Genomic DNA, 6,685 nt, shown 5'->3' with positions numbered 1-6,685 from the left:
GCACTTATGGACATCCTTGTGTTCGAACACGGTGTTTGTTATGGACAAACTGTGGTTTGCACAGAAGTCCAATAACAAAACACCATTCGGGTTCAGATCGGGCAGGCCGTTCCTCCCAATCACGCCCCTCCAGGTCTCACTGTCATTGCCCACGTGAGCGTTGAAGTCTCCCACCAAGACTATGGAGTCACCAGATGGAGCACTCTCCAGCACCCCGCCCAGCAACTCCAAAATGGGTGGGTACCCTGAACTGTCATTCGGCGCATAAGCGCAAACAACAGTCAGGACCCGTTCCCCACAGCCCGAAGGCGCAGGGAAACTACCCTCTCGTCCACCGGTGAAAACTCCGACGTACAGGCAGCAAGCCGGGGGGATACAAGAATACCCACCCCAGCTCGCCGCCTCTCACCGAGGGCAACTCCAGACTGGAACAGAGTCCAGCCCTTCTCCAGGAGACTGGTTCCAGAGCCCAGGCCATGCGTTGAGGTGAGCCCAACTATATCTAGCTGGTATCTCTCAACCTCACACACTAGCTCAGGCTCCTTCCCCACTAGAGAGGTGACATTCCATGTCCCAATAGCCAGTCTCGATAGCCGGGGATCGGTCCGCCAGGGCCTCCGCCCTCGGCCACCGCCCGACACACACTGCACCCGACCCCTACGACACCTCCTGCGGGTGGTGGGCCTGCAGGAGGGCAGGCCCATGTAACCTCTTCGGGCTGCGCCCGGCCAAGCACCACGGGCTAATGCCTGGCCACCAGACGCTCTCCCTCGAGCTCCCTCCCCAGGCCTGGCTCCAGGGTGGGGCCCCGGTAACCCTATCCCGGGCAGGGTAAACTGTTCCCTTGTTTTTTCACTCATAAGGGTCTTCTGAACCGCTCTTTGTCTGGACCCTCACCCAGGACCAGTTTGCCATGGGAGACCCTACCAGGGGGACAAGCCCCCAGACAACATAGCTCCTGGGATCACTGGGACACACAAACCCCTCCACCACGATAAGGTGGTGATTCACGGAGGAGCACTGCTATAAGCAATGTTGGAAAAATGTCCAGTACGCTCACTTAAAGGACTGCCTTCTTCGACCAAGACGTACCGACCCCTGGATAGGAAACTGTCTTAATTAGCCCTCATACCACCATACAAATAAAGATTACTGTACTCTCTGTGGTTCCTCTGTCAAAATGCTCAATGCTACTACAGCTGAGTCTTTTCCTCCTCCATTGCTAGCGCAACTGACATTAGTAATTCAAGCCTATCATTATTCTTCCTCTTCCTGCTCTTGTCGGAGACGGTCGCACTCTCTCTCTCTCCCTGCCCCTCCCATCTCTCCGCTTGCTGCTTGCTGTGAGAGCGTCTCTTACACACTGTCCGAATAAGAATAAGACTGAGAGCAACATGGATCTGGCAAATTGGGCCTTCACCATCATTGATCGAATTTTTTCCACTATGAGATCGGGGAAAGGGGAGCCTGCGTGTCCGAGTGGAACAGACCCGGTTGGATACGTCATCGATTCTTGGAGCTCGTGGAGACCTGTGTGCTTCTCGGCCCTTGAGGTCGAAGACGTGGAAGACGCATATATATTCGGCCTTTTGGTAGCGGTATCTTTTCTGTTTGGGCTCGGAGGATACCTGATTTACCGGGAAATCAAGAAAATCTGGGCGGCAGTTCGACATCTGCAGAGGCTGCCGACCCAGGTGGACGGGCTGACCAGAACCGTACAGACTCAGACTCAAAGCCTGGTGGACCTGAGCCGTAAATTTGACGGGCTCGCAGGCGAGAGGGGTTAGATCTGGAGATAAGGTTCGGTTCTGCACAGTGAGGACGGTAACTAATGAATTTGGAATATTGGATTACTGAATGGCTCCCAGTGAGACTGAAGGCTGTTGGGAAAAAACAAGCAGCCTCTTCCAAACAACATCTGCATTATCAGGATTCGGCTCCCCTGCCGGCCTTGGCTGGCAACCATATCTCTCCAGGACTATGTGGGACAGTTGCTCCCCCCCCCCCCCCCCCCCCCCCCCCCCCCCCCCCTCCCCACTCCGCTTTGTGATTTGTGAAGCTGGATCTGGTGTACCACGGCTGCTGATGAAATTCCATCACTATCAGCTAACTGTTATGGCTAGGAGCCGGTATCTGGCTCCACAATGCCCCCACTCTCTCGTCTCCGTCTGCATCCCCTCCTGACCTGACCTCACCTAAGAAATCTGGAGTATATAAACAGAAACTGTACACAAAAGACCTATAGACAGGATCCATAAATAACAGGAACATCAATACCACAACACATAGTACCACACACACACACACAGAGGTTGCTCGCCACCTTGTGCTCTGCCACCTTCAGCTGGTTGGCCACCACCTGGGCCTTCTGCTCAAAGGCTCTTTTGCCTTTCCTTTTTGGAAAGGACTTCAAGAAGCAGTCTAGATGCCTCACAGCATTTGTTAAATGCTTCCTGGTGAGCAACCCCCAGATTTCCACAAAGGTACTGTAATTAGAAAAAGTGAAGTACATTAAAACAATTTTTTAAATATCCTCCTTTTTTCATGAAAAAAAAATTTACCAATTTGAAATTATAATTTCACTTAATGTAACAATGATTCACAATGCATTTTGCTTGTGTTACACTATAACATCAAGTAACTTATGTAGAGGAAGGTACTTTTGGTCAATATTTCTGCAATAAGAAACCTATGCTTGAGCCTCAACTCCAGCTCTTGATTTTGCATTCTTCAGTGCTGGGTTCTTTCATCTTCATGCCCTGATTCACATATTTCTTGGCTCACTTAGATGGCCTGCTTTTCTGTCCCTGAAAGTTTTGCTTGTTAAATTTCTCACTAACCCCTCTCATTAGAGGCTATCTGCACAATGGCTCTACTTCTGTGTCTTCACTACAAAATTTAACAGACTGCTGAAGTTCCTCTGTGTGCAAACAGGGCTGTAAACTGACAGCGAGCACACGTGGTTGGCTAGTTTATGCTGCTTCTGCGTGCAGATCTTTGAGGGCGCATTGAAGGGAAAATGCACCTTTTATAACAAGTACGGATGAACGCTAGAAATAATTGAGGTATGCTGTGGGGTAAAATTTAGAAGTAGTGGTAGCCTACTGCATGCTGTTCCATACTGCTCCACTTAAAGCACTGAGAACACATCATGTAAAATAAAGTGCCATTGCCTCCAAGGAAAATATAAACATTCCTAAGTAAACTTAAGCAGGCAACCTGAGCCGTCAGCTTCGCCGATGCTGCCTCGCCATCAGAAAAGGATGGAAATTTGGAGGGAAAATACCATTTTCTAGAAATACAAAAATTGTTCATCTGTTACTTACTGAAAGAAATTCAATACTAAAATCAACTACAATTTAGAACAACAACTAGACAAACTAGTGAACATATGAAAAATATCACCTCACTATAACACCTTAGACGGTCAGTGTTCTCTCTCTGCTGTTCTGCAAATGTGTGTGAGCTGTCTGCCCCAGAACTTACTCTACCACCCAGACAACATGGGCGTGACTTATTTTAAAACACAAAATGAACAAATAATCTTAGAGAATGACCGGAACAACAGTGTCAGCAATTTCAAATTCTGCACCAATCAAATTCTGTTGTAAACTCCTACAACATCTATAATACAAACCAGCAATAAAGATAAAGTTATAACAGCAACAATAAAAAATCTTATCAATATTGTAATGGTTTATTACAAACTAAGTGAAAGAAACATACTTAATCAGAGTTATATTTAGAATAATTTCTGCTACATCTACATTTATTATCTTGAGGAAAAAAAAAGACATGTACATTACATGTACTTTTTGAAAAATACTTGTGTTCATAACCTTTACACTACAGAGTAGAATTAATGTCACATTTACTAGTAGAAAAAAGGGGAAAAGGATCACAAAATCATGCACAAGCAATCGCATCCCAGACATCGCATCCAACTTCCTTTGTAACTGAGAGCTTTAACGATGCATTATTAAATATGGGGTAAGACAGCATTTGTGATATTGTTACATAATTAAACAGTGCCAAAGACATTGCTAACAATCACTTTAACCAACATCTATATAACTTAAAGTTGCCAACATTAAGTATACCAGTAGCACCTTTAAAAACCACATTACGTATCATATACCATACGTGATATCAACCTTGATATCAGTGATGTTGGCCAGGATAGGCATGCTGACAAGTAAAATAAATAAATGAAAAGTAACTAAATGAATGCTAACACTGATGATTAAAAAGAAATTCTCCTAAATTTTGCATATTCTTTTTTTCATTGGTAAGTCCGGGGTGAGACACTGCTGTGCTGTCACTCACCTCTGGAGGCGCTGTGTCACACATAGTAAAAGCAAGCAGTTAGCAGCCCTTTACTGTATTTCTTTATATCACCATTAAATTTGTCTAAACACACATGTTCAACATATGGTAATGTTCCATAGTCTAATATATCTAATAAATGTGTGTGATATATTTAGTCTTTCTGATCAGCCATAAATGCACAATGAAAAGATGCAGGGTGAGGCAGAAAATACCATGACAGAGGGCAGTGCTGAACTCCATAGACACAAAACACAACAGATACTCTTCTTCTAGGCATTGAAAAGACTAAAAACAGTCAGAAAACAGAAAAATGCAATCATAATAGAACCATTTAAAGCCACTCTTCTTCTTGGCGATCATCCCTATTAAACCTAACAGATTTTCAAAAATAAAGAAGTTTTTTATCCACTGGTGTACTGGCCTGTTTCCTGGTAGCACCTCCAGCCTCTGGACACTACGCTGACAGACACAGCAAACCTTCTTGCCACAGCTCACATTGATGTGCCATCCTGGATGAGCTGCACTACCTGAGCCACTTGTGTGGGTTGTAGAGTCCGTCTCATGCTACCACGAGTGTGAAAGCACCACCAACATTCAAAAGTGACCAAAACATCAGCCAGAAAGCATAGGTACTGAGAAGTGGTCTGTGGTCCCCACCTGCAGAACCACTCCTTTATTGAGTGTGTCTTGTTAATTGCCAATAATTTCCACCTGTTGTCTATTCCATTTGCACAACAGCATGTGAAATTGATTGTCAATCAGTGTTGCTTCCTAAGTGGACAGTTTGATTTCACAGAAGTTTGATTTACTTGGAGTTATATTGTGTAGTTTAAGTGTTCCCTTTATTTTTTTGAGCAGTGTACAATTATGCCAATTATATTTAATACTCACTTTCTGACAAGAAGCCCTCAGAGGTGCAGATAAACAGAATAATTTTCCAACAGCCTCTTTTTAGAGTCCAGTTGTAAAAGGTGTGTCAGTTCCAGGAATATTTTTCACTTGAGAACCATCAGGGTTCTCCAACTTCCATACATTGGTTGAAATCTTTTTTTAATCGCATCACCCAAAATTTTCTTAGACAACCAGCTTGGTTCAACATTTAATGGTAGTGTTTTCCCTCTTATGGGCCTCATGCCAGTTTTGGTTTCTGAAACAGCAGTGGCCAGTTTATAACAGAAAAAGAGGCTCCAGTTTTTCTACTCACTTGGTTATCCAGTGTCTTTTCTTATGCAGCTGTGTGTGTGTGTGTGTGTGTGTGTGTGTGTGTGTGTGTGTGTGTGTGTGTGTGTGTGTGTGTGTGTGTGTGTGTGTGTTTGACAAATGGGGAGACAACATGAGTGTGACTCTGAGAGAGATACAGCTGTATGCAGAGACGGAGAAAAAGCCAGACACATTATATGAAGAAAAAGAGGAAGTAGTGTGTGTGTGCGTGTGTGTGTGTGTGTGTGTGTGCGTGTGTGTGTGTGTGTGTGAGAGAGAGAGAACACGTGTGAGAGGCATGACACACACTAACAGCTAAAGTTGAAGTAACTCTGACACAAACACTATTTGCTGCATCTTCACTTCTTGCCTCCACCGTTTGACTGAAGCGCTCCACCACAGTTGTGTGGGATCATTTCAAAATCTGCAGGTAAGAAATTAGAACTTTTTCTTGGTCAGATTACTCAGATGAGATTGTAAGAATTTTAGCCCTAGGGGGAAATATCAAGTAACAGTTTTTAGAGTTTATGTTTTCAAATCTTATCCACATGTTTACACACGAATACATCACCTATTCTTAATGCGTCAGTTCACACCGACCACGTAATTTCACAGGGCGCATTTGCAGAATAAATTTTTTTCCGATCAAGATTGATTTTTTCCGACTTTCACATACGAATAAACAAATCTGTCCTATCAGATCACTGCATTTGGCAATAAATGCACACTGGTACTGAATATACAATGATATGGAAAAAATAATGATATAGTAAAGTAATGCTGTTTTACCTCAGACACACAGCTAGACGCTGCTCCGGGTCAGTCGGCTCTCTGAAACAGTTTCTCTGCCTCCTTACATGTGATCCCAACTCTGCCAACGAGAGCTCAAACTGCTCCACTGACATCCTGAAACATATATGAAAGCGGTCATGATACAGCTTCAACTCTGGGATCAAACCATGAAATTCTCCCTGCTGCTGCCTTCTTGTGTGAAGTGGATGAACCCAGAATCTTTGTTTTTTTCCTTTTCTTGTTTGGAAACTTGAACTAGAACTTTTTTTCCCACGGTGTGTTTTTTGCAAATCAGTTATTCGCAAAAATGCAACACGTTTGGTGTGTATACACAATACACGACAAGGTCACATCTGAAAAAATT

This window comes from Archocentrus centrarchus, chromosome 11 (genome assembly GCF_007364275.1).
Source record: "Archocentrus centrarchus isolate MPI-CPG fArcCen1 chromosome 11, fArcCen1, whole genome shotgun sequence".
Taxonomy (NCBI): Eukaryota; Metazoa; Chordata; class Actinopteri; order Cichliformes; family Cichlidae; genus Archocentrus; species Archocentrus centrarchus.
The sequence above is the reverse complement of the archived record's forward strand: the minus strand, read 5'-3'. Positions refer to the sequence as shown.